This window comes from Erinaceus europaeus, chromosome 18 (genome assembly GCF_950295315.1).
Source record: "Erinaceus europaeus chromosome 18, mEriEur2.1, whole genome shotgun sequence".
Classification (NCBI taxonomy): Eukaryota; Metazoa; Chordata; class Mammalia; order Eulipotyphla; family Erinaceidae; genus Erinaceus; species Erinaceus europaeus.
This window is the reverse complement of record NC_080179.1, coordinates 23,528,806-23,547,102: the sequence shown is the minus strand read 5'-3', so window position 1 is coordinate 23,547,102 and position 18,297 is coordinate 23,528,806. Positions and strand designations below refer to the sequence as shown.

Below are 18,297 nucleotides of genomic sequence, written 5' to 3'. Positions count from 1 at the left end.
CATTTTTTTCATCTTTCTTCTGCAAGGGAAAAAAAGAGAAAAAAAAAGGTGTGTGTGTGTGTGTGTGTGTGTGTGTGTGTGTGTGTGTGTGTGTATCATAGTCATGTACACACGTATTGAATCGAGATGAATTTCTGAATTTGTTAATTCCATTTCTTCTAGTTTGTGGTGCATAGGTTGTTTGAGTCATAAAAAGACAACATCACTGTCTTATTCTGTAAAACATTATGGGGATTCAATATGTTTTAGAGTCCTAGTCTTTACTACAATAAGCATAATAATGATGCACCGAGAAGCTGGATAAGATCATCTTTTTTTTTTTTTTTGCCTCCAGGGTTATCGCTGGAGTTTGGTGTAGGCACTATGAGTCCACTGCTTCTGGTGGTGATTTTTAATTTTACTGGATAGAAAAGAGAGAAATTGAGAAAGGACATGAAATAGAGAGGGAAAGATGCAGATGCCTGCAGACTTGTTTCAATGCTCCTGAAGTGTCCACCCTGCAGGTGGAGAGCTGAAGCTCAAATCCTGATTCTTGCATGGGCCCTTGCACTTAGTACTATGTGTGCTTAACTGGGTGCACCACTACCCGGCCCCTGCATATAGTCATCTTTGATTAGTTCTTCCCTTTCCATAATATCTGCCCTAAGTCACTGCCCCAAATAATGAAGGTAAGTCTGAAGTCAATCAGTTATAGTAATAATAGTAACATAGAAAGGAAGTCAGAATCTGGCAAGCTACTTTCTTTACCAACCTGTGACAAAACATTTTCCATGAACATACACTATATAATACTTCTTTGAATAAGGAATAAGAGCAGTAAATAATATATCTGTAAATTTCAGAATTGTGGACTTTTTTTTTAGGTCAGTCCATAGCTAGAGCAAAACTGAAGGATTATTTTATTTAATCATTTCCAAAATTAAACTTGGGTATCTATAATTTCACAAATACTTCAATAAAACCTGTTTCATGTTACTGCATTATAAAAGGCCATTTTTATACCTTCACTAATAAAATAAAATAGGTTTGTCATGGCAGCCATATATCATTAATGAAAACAAAGTTTAATGAAATGACATTTAAGGGAGTCAGGCGGTAGTGCAGCAGGTTAAGCGAACATGGCGCAAAGCGCAAGGACCGGCCTAAGGATCCCGGTTTGAGCCTGGCTCCCCAGCTGCAGGGGCGTCGCTTCACAGGCGGTGAAGCAGGTCTGCAAGTGCCTATCTTTCTCTCTCCCTCTCTGTCTTCCCCTCATCTCTCCATTTCTCTCTGTCCTATCTAACAACGACATCAATAATAACAACAATAACTACAACAACAATAAAAAAACAACAAGGACAACAAAAGGCAAAATAAATAAGTATTAAAAAATGACATTTAATGAATTTCAAGCAAACTGATTTTAAATCGTCTCATTTAGAAAAAGCTGCTATATTCCTGACTTTCCATAGTCTGCAAGCTGACCTTTTTGAAGTTTCACTGTACTGTGTAATGAGATTTGTTTGAAGCATCATGAGTCTGGGGGTGGAGGAGAGAAAAGTGGTGGGGACACATACTTCTGTGGTTCAAGGACATGCTATGGTTGTTAGAATTCAGTGTAGAATCATTTAAAATGATAATAATGGAACATATTGAACTTTTGCTTTTGTGATCTAAATTTTTGAAATTAATGCTGGACTCGGTATTCCTTGTGATTCCATTGTATAATTTGAACCTTCATTAATGAGAAAGGTTGGCTAATGACCAGAGCAAAGAAAACATCTAAATTAGAATCTTATTTATAATTCTCTAGTCTTTGTTGAATGCTATGCTTTTAATTATAAACAGTTCAGTTCATGCCACTAAAGAACATCAATCTAATATTCTAGTTGCAAGTCTGCATTGATTAGTTGAAGAAATTTAGATAAGCTACTATGCTGGCCCTTGGTTTTCTGATTTAATAATACTTTTCCAACATTATATGATTATTTTTAAAATTATATGTGTATATTTATTTATTCCCCAAAATAAAAACTGTTCTATTAAAAAAATGTTATAAAATAGTAAGGATATAATTCCATACCACTCCCATCACCAAATTTCTGCCCACACCATTACCCCAGGATAACCACTATAGTTCTCTCAGTCTTAGAGGTGGGTTGGCTAATTTTTTTATTGGAGGTTAATGATTTAAACTATAGTGTTTAACACGTAGACACAGCGTCTCATCTCTCCTTGATTGATGTCTAAAAGGCCCAATAGGACCCCATGTTCTCTCATCCTGCCTCTTTTCCTCCTTCCCTGGAGTCTTTTGCTTTGGTACAATATACCGCATCCACTCCAAGTTTCACCTTATGTCTTCCTTTACTATCATTTATTCTTCAGTGTCACCTCTAAGTGAGCTCATTCAGTTGGTCCTTCTCTTTCTGCTTGTCTCATTTTACATGAGGACTTAAGAGTCTGACCATGATATTACAAAGGAGTGGACCTCATCATTTTAACAGCTTCCTAGTATACTCCATTGTGTATATTTACCATAACTTCCTTAGCCATTTATAGAATTCTGATGAATCTCTGGACTTTTTCCATAGGGGTTGGCAACTTTTTTTTTTTTTGCAAGTTCATCAGCTTCAATTTTCTATATCCCATATATAAGTGAAACTATCCAGTTGTTGTCTTTCACTACCATACTTAATTCACTAAGCATAATCACCTCCAGTTTGATCCACTTGATTCCAAAGGACATGATTTCATCTTTCTGAATTACTGAAAGGCACTCCATTGAGTATATGTTCCATAACGTCTTTATCCAGTCATCAGTTGACGAGTATTTAGGTTATTTGTACATTTTAGTTTTTGTAAATAGTACAGCTATGAACATGGACATACACACATATAAATGTTCCTTCAAATTAGTGCTTTCATGTCCAAAACACTATTCATACTTAACATTCTCACAAACTTAAACTTGTAATTAAGTGATAGGAGGCTATCATAGGGAAACAAACACCTAGGACTTGCATGTAGCAAGGATCAGGTTCAATTCCTAGCACCACCAATAGCCAGAGTTAGAGTTAAGCTGTGCTATGGTCAAAGAAAATGTTTAATTATATATACAAGAATGAATATGTATATGTAGGTGGATATAGACATAGATATGTATATGTTTGTGACCACAGGAATCTAAATGATATCATGTGTATTCACTCTACCTGGGACACTTTTTTTTTCTTTTTACTAAGATAAAGGTAGAAAGGGGGTTTACTTATTGTAAACCCTTTTCCTCCACAAGAATTATCATTGGGACTCAGTGCCTACACTGCTCCACCACTACTTCCAGTCACTTTTTAGGCAGAGTGTGGAAGAAATAGATATATAGACACATAAGTGAAGACACTAAAGCACTATCCCACTCACTGCTCAAGCTTCATCCTTGCTAACATTTTCATGTGGTGTCCAGGGCATTGAACCTAGTGCCTTGCATATGGTAACCTGGATAAGCACCTCCTGGCCCCACATAATTTAAACCTTGTTAAGTTACTGTAAATGATACTAAACTTGATAATTATCATTTGCAAAATTGATATGTTTTACTGTCTTTACTATTATCTGGTTCATCTGTAATTTGATACTTAGTAATCTTTTTGCATGCTAAGTGTAAACTTTGATGTTTTTTTAAATTGTTTACATTAAATATCTAATAATCGTGCTAGAAATAGTACTTAGTTAAAACAGAAGCCTACTGCAGGAAAAAAATCTATTATTTGGTGTAAAATTTCTTCAGAATTCATTCATAATACATTTCTGAGTGGCATTGAACTTTCTTATATTTCCATGCACTGCTATTGATTCACTAAGCAGTAACTATAGACTTAAATAGATAGGGATGGAATTTCAGTACCTTATTTTCCTACTAATAACATTAACTTCAAATATTCAATACTCCTTTTGTTTAAGAATGTATAGCCTTTCTTTGGTCTGTATGTAAATGACATGTCATCCTCTGGACCCAGATAATATAGCACTCTGCTGTCTGTTGATCAAAAGAAATAATTTAGTTGACAACCAAATCATTGAAGAATAAACTGCTCTCTACAGATAGCACTTCAGTTTCATGTTTCCTTGATATCAAAACCCCAGATTCCCTTCCAGTAAAAAGGGCTTGATGTGAGCAAGTGGATGAAAGAAAGCATCTCTTGATATTACCTGGGAGACACTAAAATTTAAGGTGCTAAAAATTATCTAAAGACTAAGTGATATATTAGAATATTGTCAGGATTGAAACAGGCCATATGACATGATATTACAATAACATCTCTGTAGATTCATTCTTTAGATCTTATCTTTATGTAATAAGATATTCCGAACAGTGATAAAATTCCAAGTTTATTATACAAGACTCTTTTTTTTTTACCTTAAAAAAGTTGACTTCACAACTTCACTTATGTGAATACTTCCTCTGACTGTCACTTCAACTGTGGGGAAAGTATAAGGCAATGTACACCATAGTAGTTTCAGAGGATACTTCATACGTTGGAACTTTCTTGGCTCATAGATTTTCTTTTGCTTCTTTTTCTTTTTTCACTTTGTTTGGAGCACATTCACTGACAAGACTTTTTGTAACAGGCATTTAGTTTGTCATCTTCTCATAATTAGTGTCAGCCTGTGGGGATGGGGTGGGGTGGGGCAATAGCATAATGGCTATGCAAAAGAACTTTTATGCCTGAGGTTCCAAAGTCCAGGTTCAATTCTAAGCATCACCAGAAGCCAGAGCTGAGCAATGCCCTGGGAAAGTAAGGACATTACTCAGCCAATTTGTCCATTTCAAGCAGTTTTGCTTTAAGTACTAATCATGACAGATACTTATTGTACGCTTCTTCTTCTTCTAGCGTTTGCCCTTCTTCCGTAGCCAGTCAACAGCATCAGGTTGAGCTTGATGTAAAGTTTCGAGACCTCCTTTGAATCTGGAGAGGAGGCAGTCGTTGACTATGTGGGTCATAGTCTGTCTGTAGCCACAGGGGCAGTTCGGGTTGTCTCTGGCTCCCCAGCGATGGAACATAGCGGCGCACCGGCCATGGCCTGTTCGATAGCGATTGAGGAGGGCCCAATGTACGCTCATAGATGACTTTGAAATATGTTTTTCTTCTTTGGCTTTTATTTTTAAATAGTCAGATATTTACCTAGGTAAAATTCTGATGCAATCTGTCAAAAATATTTTTAATTCACATATTTTATCATCTAGTAAGTCTCGCTGATTTTAGTTGTTTTTATTAGACAGACAGGCAGGTAGAAAACTGCTCAGTTCTAGCATAAAGAAATGCCAGCGATTGAGTCCTCTGGGGCCACAGATTTGTATGTCTCCTTTCTTTCTTTAAAATACTATCTTCGGGAGCCGGGCTGTAGCGCAGCGGGTTAAGCACAGGTGGTGCAAAGCACAAGGACTGGCATAAAGATCCCGGTTCGAACCCTGGCTCCCCACCTGCAGGGGAGTAGCTTCACAGGCGGTGAAGCAGGTCTGCAGGTGTCTATCTTTCTCTCCTCCTCTCTGTCTTCCCCTCCTCTCTCCATTTCTCTCTGTCCTATCCAACAATGACAACAGTAACAACAATAATAACTACAACAATAAAACAACAAGGGCAACAAAAGAGAATAAATAAATTAAATAAATTTAAAAAATAAATTAAATAAAATAAAATACTATCTTCCCTTGATTTGCTTTCCTGAATGTTAAAATTATTCTGATTGCCCTATGATATAACCTGACTTGTATTTCTTTATTATTCCTCCTTTTCGTCAGATCTGCATACATGGGAAAGCTCCAGTGTTTTATGCTGGACCTCTTCTTTTCTACCCACTCTTTCTCCACAATAATCCTACTTAGCATGTGTCTTCCAAAGCTATGTCTTCATGACTATAAAATGTGTATCTTCATCCTCCTCTGTTTCCCAAAACCAGAGATTTAGAGACTTTCTTCTCTTCTCGGAATGTGTCAGGAGTCTCCAACTTGAACTCCTGATTCCCTTCACACATCTCCTCCTCTAATTTTGACACATTTCCCAGACGGCCTATCCTCTTTAAAGCAACAGAAATTGTTTTGTAAGTCTCAAATCTCTGATGCATGGTTGATTGCAGTATGTGTCAGCTGGTTTGCTAACATTGTTGCAGGTGTGTGGCAGCTTGCACTCACTGCAGAGTTGAGAAGACAGAATACAACAGCCATCACTGTTTCCACCTACTCCCTGGTTTTATCACTTGCTGCTGAAAAGTGAAAAAAAAAAAAAAAAGTAATTTTATGTTGGCCTGAGGATTTCAAGTGCCATAAAATCAGTTGGTGCAAAGTGAAGAACTCAGTTTATAAACTGCTTATTTCATCCATATTTATTAGACTAAATAACTTATTTAATCTCATTTTACCAGTTTCCTGTTGGATTAATGTTGTGTAAATATAGACTTTCGGGATATAAGCTTTCTTTAAGTTATTCTCTGTTATTCTCCCTGTGACCTTTATTCAGGTATCTGCTTCAATTTTATCCTTTTAGGAAATTATCTCTGAAACTACACCCATCACTCAGTGTTTAACTCACATCCTTGTTTTGTTTATTATTATTTATTATTAATGTTATCAGTTATGAATGCGGTTGACATGGTTGTTACTGTTGCTATGTCTCTCCTTCCTCCAAAATAGAAGCTTCACAACAAGCATCAAATTCTCTGCCCCTATTATGCTCACAGTTTCCAAGATATTCTCTCCTATTGGACATGCAAGGATAGGCGTGACAATATATAAATGAATAATTGTGTGTGTAAAATGTATAATTGGATGGATGCTCTCAGAGAGCTCATCCTGTATAATCTCTTTACGTAAAATTCTAAGATGGTAGGAATATACAAATGTAAGAAATATACCCACTGGCCAGTTGATTGGACCTGCAGTGTAACTTACAGTTTAAAAGTTATTTATTATAACCAGGCAGTGGGTTAAATTATATGGAAAAATCTTCATACAGCAAGCTTCATATGCATACAGTTTCTAAAGTTGTCAGAAACAAAACGAAGTGTAAGTTTCTCCTTTGTCTTTGATGTTTTGGGGAAAATGATTTATGTATATTTACAATGAGAAATGCAGTGCCCATTACTCTTTGTTATAGCTTTTATATTACTGCTTTATGAACTGTTTTTAATCATCAGAGATTGCTTATCTCGGGCTTATGGGATGGCAGAGATTGAACCTGAGACTTTGGAGTCTTTGGCATGAAAGTCTTTTGTATAACCACTATGCATTTTTCTCTTGGTCTTTGCTGCCACATATCACATTTACGTGCAATAGATAATAAAGATTGATATTGGATCAAAATTCATGATACCTATCATTTGCAATATCTCCGGTAGCTGGCATTGCTGACAATGGAAGTATGTTTTTATGACTTTCATATTAATGCAAGCCCTTATGTCTTATGATGTGGTAGAGGCAAAAATAATATGTGCTATCTTAGTTGTTTATGGAAAACTGGAGTAATCACACTGAAAAGTGAATTTAGCTCAGGAAACTGATGACAGAAAAAGAAAGAGATAAAGGGGCCATAATACAAGTTAATCAAGACTCACTCAAACACATCCTACCACGCTCCTTAGATGTCTATGTGGGGAGGGTGAGAGGATGTATGGGCAGTGGTACACTTGGTTAAACGCACACATTACAGTACATAAGGACACAGGTCCAATCCCCTGGTCCCCACCTGCAGGGGGAAAGCTTCACAAGTGGTGAAGCAGTGCTACAGGTTTCTCTCTGTCTCTTCCTCTCTATTCTCCCTTCCCCATAGATTTCTCTCTGTCTTATCAAAAAATAAATAATGTTAAAATTTTATATATATATGGGGAAAGGGGAATATGCTCCTAAAATATAGATGTGATACTTTAAATAGAAGTATATATATATAGAACACATTCTGACTTTTGTGAGTGTATTGAGAATGGATTCTTACCTACTTACAAACATACAAAATGTAGTTAATTAGCAATATAATTTACATAGCTCTGAGAATTTCAGGCACCATATGGAGACTAGTCTATATCTCATGGATACTGCTTATGGCAAGAGCTTCTCATGTGAACTAGAGAACTGAAACATCTCAATTATCTTGTTGCTACAAGATAATTGATGCCTTATAGGCATCACTAATGTCTATAAAATGGGTGGAGTTATCTGTGTAGAAATAAGAGAGAGAAGCACCAAACTACAATCTAATAATTAAGCAAAGTATACAGTAAGACAGAAGATAAAATAACTATTAAAGTTCAGTGTTTACAGTTCTAAAGATGGTGTTTAGGGCTTTTAGCAATGACTATTTTCTATCTTGTTAATCACTTGTTTTGATACTGGCAGAAGTGGGTTGTTGGAAAGCAAATTTTGCAGTGAAATGATTCAAATTTTGAAAGTTGGATCTAAAACAAGAATGTCTACCAGTGTGTTTAACTGAAATGTTTTGGCCGAGGGAGAACAAGTTCTTGCTGGCACAAAACAAACTAAATCCCCATATTACTGATTTTTAAAAAGGGAGAAGCCATTTTCCAGAAATCTTAAAAGGATTCCCCTCACTGGTTTGACTCCCATCATCCTCTGACAGAAAACCCTGGAGAGCCCATACACACTGTAAGAGAGGCTTCCAAGATCACTGATTGAACTGAACTTAAAAACACTTCACCAGCTTTTATTCTACCTAATATATTCTCAGTAGATTTTCTTTCACATGTCCAAACAGGAACCTTCTTTCCAAGACTTACCATATTGATTTTGTTACCTAAGTTTTAGCACCATTCAGGTTCAGAGACACTTCACCTAAAATCTCTAATTGCAATTGAATATTTACTAAGGAAAGTATGAAACTTCACCTTCAGACTTTTTTTTTTTCCTATATATTGCCCACTTTATTCTGAGTACAGCACTACAAAGAATAGTAGGCCCAGAACTTTCTTTTTCTTTCCCACCATAATCCATTCCTCTTGTTATCTTTAAGCAAAAGGTCTATTTAAGTAGGCAAAGCTTAAGGGACTAACTTGAATTGGACTCAGCCCTCCACTGTAGTTTTAGAGAAAGCTATCTGCAGAATTGACCACCATATGCTCATCATCCTGACTTAATTTTCACAGTTCTTCCATATCTTCTCTAGTCATGATTTTATAAATGAATTACCATCTTGAAACATATTCAAAATGCTTAGCAATATTTTGCATAATATTGTCTCTAAAATGCCACTAGCAGCTTTTTAGGAGAAGCAATTATATCTTGCAGACAAAATATAACATTTAACTATCAAATTCAATATTAGGAAGGGAAGACAGTTGGAAGTTATCAGAAATATTGACTTGTCCAAAAAGTCATTATGTATTTTCCTTTGTTTTCCTATGCAAAAGTACATCATGACTTCTCTGACAATCCACTAATAAGTATCATTACACTGAGAAGCAAATTATCAACCCATTCAATGATGATATTGTAGTTTTAGTAGTATTTTCTCTTGTTCTGTCCTTAACCTTACCAATAGAAATTTGTAATTAAAAGGGCCTGGCACACATATTACCATGGGTAAAGACTTGGGTTCAAGCCTCCAGATGCCACCTGCAGGGGGGAGAGTGCTTTGATGGCTGGTGGCTGGGAGAGGTGCTGCGGGTGTGTCTCTTGCTCTCTCATTCTCCTCTCTTTTTCTCTGTCTTTATAAAAAGGAAAGAAAAGAGAAAACAAATTAGTAATTGGTGTGAGTGGGCCAGTAGCAGTTGTGTTCAGTGATCATCAGGAGAACAGTATCACACACAAACCATGAATAAAAATGTTTGTTGAAGTAGTCTGTGGATAGATTACATCTCCCTAAATTCCCATTCCGATTGAATAGTGCCTCTTCTGAAATGATATTATGTTACAGTCAGGAGGAAAGCTAAGATGTTAACTTAATGGAACAGACAGGTTGGGGAGAGAAATAAAAGATCCCCTTTAGAGTTTGGTCTCTCATGGGCAGGACCTGCTACATTCTCTTTGGTCTACATCTTCTTGAAGAGAAAAGAATGCCTCTCTTTCTACTGGAAGAAACTTTTTTCTTCACACTGTTTTTCTCTTTTTTTTGTTTATTTGGGATTTCTATTTGTATTAAATAGGAGAGATTGAAAGAGACCACGACATAGAAACTTCCTTCAATATGGTGGAAGCCAGGCTTGAACCTGCGTCATGCACATGGCAAAACAGCTTGCTATTTATGTGAGCTCTTTTGCCAGTCCTTTTCCTATTCTCTGCTTAATTCCCCAGTAAAACTGTTGACATAACTGAAGCTACTCTTGAAAGCTATGGCTTTCCTATTTGTATTTATCCTTTGTTTCCCACCTCAAGCTCATCCACCATCACATGATCCAATTAAGCTCTGAGCCACAGCCATGGAAAATCAGACAATTGTAAAAATGCATTCAGCAAACAAATCTGAATTGGCCCAGTTCTGAAGGCATCTATTCACTAAGAGTGTGTAAAGGCCTCCTCAGCCTTGTGAAAAGAAAAAGAAGTAAAATGGCAAGGAAATGAAAAATGTGTCATTAGGTTTGTAAGTGACTATTTGTTAGTTAAATGCAGCATTTTACCGCAATGAGTTTTAAAAACTGTCAGAGTTTTAACCAATTGTTATAGAATCTTTTGCATCATTTATAAGTTCTTCATCTAAAAGCTAGTTTTCTTTGTCTTTCCACTTAATTCATTTAACAGATACTGTGCCATAGCACATTATCTCCTAGAGCTCTACGCTTTTGAGCGAGTAAGTGTAAGGTTTATCTTAATTTAGTTTGCCTTATTGTATTTGCTCTGACATTCTGTGTCCTCACCTCACCTCTTTGAACGGGAACTATCCTTTATTAGTATAGATTTTTCTCAAGATTCCTACCAGAGAAGCCAGCTTACATTTAGCACAAACTTCCCCAGCTCTACCCAATGTCCATATTAGAGATGTGACAGTGCTCTGTGCTCACACAACTTATATAATGAGCTACGTGGGGACACCACACACACCTACACATTTTCCTGAAAATCTAAGTCCATAATGTACATTGGAGTGTATAGTTCCCACTCGTCTTATATTTCTTATGGCACCAGATACTGTTTTACACAGAACACTTCTTCCAGGTCTTCTGAACTGAGCTGAGCACAAGTAGGGGCAAAGGGAAGCCCAGAAAAAGAATTCTGCAGGGGAAACTGTAGTACCTGCATGATACTCCGTCCGTGACAACACTGTCCTCCCCATATCATAGAAAGTCCCCTTCGCTTCAGCACTAGAGATGAAACACACAAATGTATGACTCAAGGCATTCCCTTAATTAGTCTTTCTTTGTTATTTTATTTATTAGAGATTTAACATTGATTTACAAAATTGTAAGATAATAGAGGTATAATTCATACAGTTCCCACCAGAGTTCTGTGTCCCACCCCCTCCATGAAAACAGTGGTAGTTCTCTCAGGGTCACTGATATAAGCTAATTTCAATATTTATTTATTCCCTTTTGTTGCCCTTCTTGTTTTTTTATTGTTGTAGTTATTATTGTTATTTGATGTCATTGTTGTTGGATAGGACAGAGAGAAATGGAGAGAGGAGGGGAAGACAGAGAGGGGAGAGAAAGACAGACACCAGTAGACCTTTTTCACCGCTTACGAAGTGACTTCCTGCAGGTGTGGAGCCGGGGCTCGAACCAGGATCCTTACGCTGTTCCTTACACTTTGCACCATGTGCGCTTAACCTGCTGTGCTACCGTCCCACTCCTGATCTAAGCTAATTTCATATCTCTCTCTCTCCTCCCTCCTTCCCTTTCTCTCTCTCTCTCCACATACATGCACACACACACACACACACACACATGCATGCATTCTCTTTTGTTAATAGCGTGCTGCCTACATATATTCTATATTTTTTTCAATTGTCCTGCCTTCAATTCCTTTCTACTTCACCCCTACACAGATTACTACTTTCAGGTTTCTTTCCTTTTTTATTCTTCTTCTTGCTCAGATAAGCAAAACCATGACTGGTTTCCTCTGGTGTTTTCCAGATTTGCTTCATTTTCATTGATGGTATAAAAACAAGATTCCTGATGACAAATGCTTTGGGTCCTGGTGGAACGGATGTACAGAGCCCTCTGGTTTATTTCCCCTACTGTTTTGATATTGACAAAAATTCTTTGGGGCATGCAGAATGGGGGAGGTCTGGCTTCTGTAATAGCTTCTCTGCTGGATATGGCCATTGCCAGGCTGATCCATAATGCCAGCCTGTTTCTAACTATCCCTAGTGGGGTAGTTAGAAACAGGAGAGGTGTGGTTCCAGGAAGCACTGGTGATTCATCTGCCCAGGGAAGTCAGGATGGAATCATAATAACATCTGGAACTTAGTGGCTGGAAGGCAGTAAGATGGAAGCTAGGAAAAATCTGCTTAATACAGGAACCATAAAGTAAGAATAGAGAAGATGAAAGTAAGGTCCTTAGGGTGGAAGGAAACTAGGAAGCCTATTTTATATTCCTAGCAGCCTATATCCTAGTAATCTTCGGTTGAACTTGATAGCTAATGTGAGAGTAGACTAGATATAATGTCTGGGAAGATGGTGTCAGAGTTGAGAGTAGAACTAGGAGGGACTAGGGTAGAGAGTTACTCTCAAACTTGAAGAAAATATATGAGTGTAGTTAACTTTTCACCCCAGCAATCTAACCCAGAGCCCATATCTATCCATCTGTAGACCTGGAACCTCTACAACCTTCAAGTCCCTGTTAGACCCTCAATTAAATATTGACACAATATACTAACACACTTCTTCAAAGTTTGAATCCTAGAAAAGGTGATGTAGAGTCTTAATTTTCTGATTGGATTCTTTATTTACTTACAATCCTAGATGTTTGTTCTGTAGGAAATCTCCATACTGACACATTCATGGGGTCTTAAACTCCCAATGCCCAACTAAATTAATTGTTTGTAACTTACATCTAGTTATTCCTCAAAACTCTTATTTTTTTTACAGTGTTTCCACTGTTCTTGTTATTCATTGTATAAACCTGGGAATCAAGTATGATTTCTTCATTTTGAATTTGTCCCTTATAATTTTCAGTCATAACTAAATTTTATGTTTTTACATTTATTCAACCTCTATGTAATCACTCTATCTTCCATAATAACCTTGCCTGCATTATCACTGAATCCTTCTAAACAAAATCTTCCTATCACAATCACTTACATTTTTTAAAAATTTGCCTTGGATATAACTAAATTTATTTTGTAAAACTCTACTTTTATAATAAACCGCCAAATACTTGCTAAGAAGCCTCTAAGGAGTCCTAGACTTTGTCTAGATGGAACTGTATGGCCTAGATTTTTTTAACCACAACAAATCAGCTGAAATAAGAAAATGTCTCTACCTTCCATCTAATCAGTGTTCCTTAAAAGTAAAATAAAGTAAATATCCAAAGATCGGTAACAGGTTTGAACTCTAATTGTTTACCCTTTTTTGTTTCTTCCAGAAAGGTAAATTGTTGCAAGATTCTATGTGAGAAAAGTACTCAATATTTCTTGCATTAAATTTTTTGCTCAGAAACTCAGAATAAGTGTTCTTTTTATTTATTTATTTTCCCTTTTGTTGCCCTTGTTGTCTTCTTTTGTTGTTGTTGCTGTAGTCATTGTTGTTATTGATGTCGTTGTTGTTGGATAGGACAGAGAGAAATGGAGAGAGGAGGGGAAGACAGAGAGAGGGAGAGAAAGATAGACACCTTCAGACCTGCTTTACTGCCTGTGAAGCGACTCCCTTGCAGATGGGGAGCCAGGGGCTCCAAACTGGGTTCCTTAGGCTGGTCCTTGTGCTTCGTGCCACATGCGCTTAACCTGCTGTGCCACCGCCCGACTCCCATAGAATAAGTGTTATTATCCTTCTTTTATCACGTTGCTGAAAATCATGTTCCAGTTTTATATACATATCTACTTATATTCCTGAAAAAGTGAAAATGGTGAGAGATAGAGACAGAGAGAGAGGAAAAGATAGAGAGATTACTTCTGTATGTGTATATTTATAGAGGTGGGGCTATAGCCACTTTATTAAATTATCAGTCAATATAAAAAGATTAAGCAGGCTAGTATTATCCACACCCCAAAAATGTCAGTATTTAATCAGCGTATCTTCATTACTTCCCTTCTACATTAATTTTTTTATTACCTAAGTAACCTAAATTATCTTTTAGTCTATGAAGTTTGCATAGATAATTATGTTTTTTCTACTCAGGAGAAATAGGAGGTGTCTGCTAAAACATATTTCAGCTGTTTCTTTATGTTCATTCATTTGATAAATATTTATTGAACACCTACTATATATATTATATTGGACTTCAAAAACAGTTGTGAATGAACAAAACAGACCCCTTTTTTTTTCTTTTCCCAATGTTGATCGTGGTTCCTTTTGTCAAAGATTCAATATTCAGTAATCCTACTTTTATCATGCACAGTTCTCTACAGTGTAATAGGACAAAAAAAAAAATGAAGGTTTACATACCAGTGGAAGTTAAATGGTAATTCAGCAATGACCCCAGAACTTCTGCTGCCTGGGAAACATTTAATAGTGTTACCCAGGAAGTATCATGACACCATACAAAGAGGCATCTGTTTGCAACTTCAACTCCTACAAAGGAGCAATTCTTCATGCCAAAGGGGGTAGAATAAATCCTTCCCCTTTGCCTCAGCATACCCCACACCACTGATCTGGCAGAAAATACTGAGTGCTTACAATAGACAGAAGGCTACAAGGTCAACCAAATCACAAGAGCTACACCAGGGGTTAACAAGGAAAGTAGGAAGATAACACTTTGCTGAACATATTGGGGAAAATCAAAACCCAGAATTCTGTAACAAGTGATCAGAACAAGACTTAGTAAATTCTCGACAGAAAGGGAGATAATCTATCAGCAGCTCAGAGTGCAGAAGCGAAGAAGCAACCAATCTCAGAACAGACAGCCTGGGAAGAGTGACCCTTTCTACAAAAGAAGATCAGCAGTGTCAAGGCTGTTATTGTTAACTGTGTGGAATGATAACTAGACCTAGGAGTGAATTTCAGCTCTGCCAATATTCTGCTAAGGTATTGTGTAAGTCACTGAACCTTTTGGAGGCTTGATTGTCTTTCTTTGTTTGTTTGTTGTTTAATCGATTAAGCAATTTATAAGATAGGAATAATGTCAAATATCATCAATATTTATCAGAAAATGTTACATCCACTTGTCACAAATGAATTCCTTCCCTGATACTTCCTTTCAAGTTTCAGCATTTTGAGAGTCTAATATCAGATGGGGATCCTTCTGTTCAGACATAATTTAATTGCTTATTTGTCACTAACTGTGGTGCCCTTTCCGATGCCCTTATTAGATATATATTTTTTCCAGCTATGTCCATCACATTTCCTATATCCTGTCTCATCCATATTAGAAGATTTTTAGGACTCCGAGCTATGCCTCGCTCTTTGAACCACCCCTCCCAAAATAAACCTCAGTAACTAACTGTCTTAGTTCTGAACTACTGTAGAAACTCTCGATAAAATTTAATAACATAGATACCTCTCATTCATTACTTTATCCCACAATTTTAAAAAATATTGGCTTTCAACATTTACACTACAGCAAAAGTGAAGTACTTTATGTATGTGTGTATGCACATCCCTTTGTCTATGTGTAGAAAACAGGAATGGACTCTCTTTTGTTAATAGCTCATTGCCTATACATGCTCAAGATTTGTGGAGAATTTCTTCCCTACTTAATTAAGAGAATATCTCCAAATGGGACATTTTACAATGGTTTGTATGCAGTAAATGCTGACAATAGTAGAAAAGAATGCTATGATATATTTCAAGAATAAAATTCAATAAAACAGTTTGTGACTATTTGTATGTTTATCCCAAAAGTATTTAGTACAAGAAGGTCTAAAAACACTGGGATTCAAAATAGCAGGCAGTTACCCAGTTGTAGCCAATGTGGATGGACATCATGCCTCATTTCCAATTTGTCATTGCTAATTTTAATCTTGAAGTTCCCTTATAGCAGTTGTAAAACCCTAAAAATTCCATGTGCTCTTTTGTTTAAACATAGCCTTGCCTGTGATTAGCTTGTCCTTAATTATTTTTAATAAGCAGCTTCAGTCCAGCGTCCCAGAACCTGTTTGAGCTGCCAACATTAAAAGATAGAAACCATAGAAAGAAGCCTGATATCTCCCTCTGATTAAAGCATTTTTAAATCTCCCCAAATGTAGGAGCTTTAGAAGACCACAGGCTCAGCTAGCCTTCCCTATGTTCTAATATTCTCTACAAAGTTGTTTATAGGAAATGTGGCAGGTTCAACCTCCTACCTGGAATTCCCATTTGCTGGACAGACCTGCATCTAGCATTGAAAGTATGTGCTTGAGTCTCCTTGAAAACACAAAATTAAATATCATAACTACTTTAGTACTCTGAAGTTGTAGTATTATTACTGCCATTGGTCTGCAGGAAGTTCATCACTTGGCCCTATCTAGTTCCTCTGTGTCTAATTCATCATGACCTTCTGCTTATCAGGCATTTTAGAGACTTAAGTGTGACTTTCCTGGACCATTGAAATGGGGCCTGTCTTCACACAGTAGAGAATTCAGTACAACTACTGGTTGTAACAGTTGATTTGAATGGATCACCCTGAGAGGACAGAATGATGTTTAAATGTGTGGAATAGAGCCCAAGTTTGTGGTGAAAGTATTTTGTAACCATGTATCCTGGTTGTTTAGAGATTGCACCCATGTGTCAACAACTGTACTGTAAATCACTAGCCCCAGTGAAAATATTTTCATAATGAGTATGGCATCTGGAATTAAGCTATTTTTTTTGACATCTTGTCTTTAGCACTTGCTTTTTAATCTTAGGTATGTAGTTTTTAGTCTACCTGTTCCCTCTTCCATTAAATGAAAAAAAAACACCTTATTATAAGTCTACCATGAGGATTACATGAATTGATATTTATAGCACACATAGATTGATGGCAGCTAAGGTGTATTTAATATCAACACCATGTAGGTTAACCTCATTCGTTGGGACAAAGAAGAACAAACAACACAACTTTATTAACAACTTTTTCTGTTTGGTAAGCTGTGCTTCTGGCTACTCATGTTGAATGCTAAAGCCAGACCTTGTGAAATGTTTGTCACTGTTTCCACGTTCTGCCTTATCTAGGCCAAGAATGAGTGAAATGCTGGAACTAATACTATGAGGCTATGGGTGGGAGAGATAGCTCACTGGGTAGGGTGCCTGCCTTACCATTTGCATTGGCCCAGGTTGGAGCTCCAGCACCATATGTAAGAAATTCAGTGCTACGATGTCACTTCTTCTCTCTGTCTCTGTGGCTCTCTATCTGATCAAAAGAGTGGGATGTCAAGCACTTATGAGGCCCCAACTACACACACACACACACACACACACACACACACACACACACCAAAAAACCACTGACCAAATTATTGTCTTTCGCTTCTCAACACCAAGAAATAGTCACTAAATTTGATTTATAGTCTTAAAAAATAGAAAAGCCAACATATTGTGATACATATACAGAAACTATGAAAACAAATGGAAATAAAATACAGTCCTAGTAAAGGAGCTCAGAAAATGTATTCTGGGCATAGGAAATTTTCTGTCAGGATGAGAATACATTAAACATTGTTTATTGACAGTTGGCAAATCATTGTTCTCTGCATGGCACAGATGGGAGTCCAACATCTTCCAGATTCATTTCTCAGATATACTTATGTGTAAATTAGCCTGTGCAAATTGCAAGTTTTTATGTGGATCTTTTTCAGAGCTATTAAGCCTGATGTTATAGTGCCTAGTACTTGTGAAAATTGACAATATAGATTTGTGAGTCACCCCAAAAGAACTTTGAATATCTGATCAAACTAATGTGTATAAATATATTATAAATATATGTTATATTTGTAATATAATATACTATATAATATATAACTTATATTTTATATATGTTTGTACAACACAAATGTTTTTATTCATATAAATACTGTACTCAATATAGAAAGAATCAAAGTATCCTCTACACTGGGATACCCGTGACCTGGTAATACAGTAAAGTCATTATCCATTTGGAAAGTAGAAATCCTAACTTGCTCAGATTAACTTGCTGTCTCTGTTCCCATTCCCTAAAGGCCTTCTAAATTTATGTCAATAAAGAAAGCTATGCTTTTGCAAACTGAAAACCACTGCTCACTATTTCTCCTGCCCATAGTCTCTTTATTAGAATCCACACTTTGGATCTGA

At 36.7% G+C, this 18,297-nt stretch overlaps 1 protein-coding gene across 7 annotated transcripts in view; it reads left to right on the top strand.

Moving 5' to 3' along the window:
• Positions 1 to 18,297, top strand: part of B3GALT1 (beta-1,3-galactosyltransferase 1) — a 692,162-nt gene that overhangs the window by 378,272 nt on the left and 295,593 nt on the right. The window contains exon 1 of one of the 7 annotated variants that reach the window (XM_060177775.1): positions 14,857 to 15,096. The exons of the other annotated variants lie outside the window; for them this stretch is intronic. The gene's annotated coding sequence lies outside the window, so the exon portion shown is untranslated. Of the gene's footprint in view, positions 1 to 14,856; positions 15,097 to 18,297 lie in introns of those variants that run through there. 7 annotated transcript variants of the gene reach the window in all.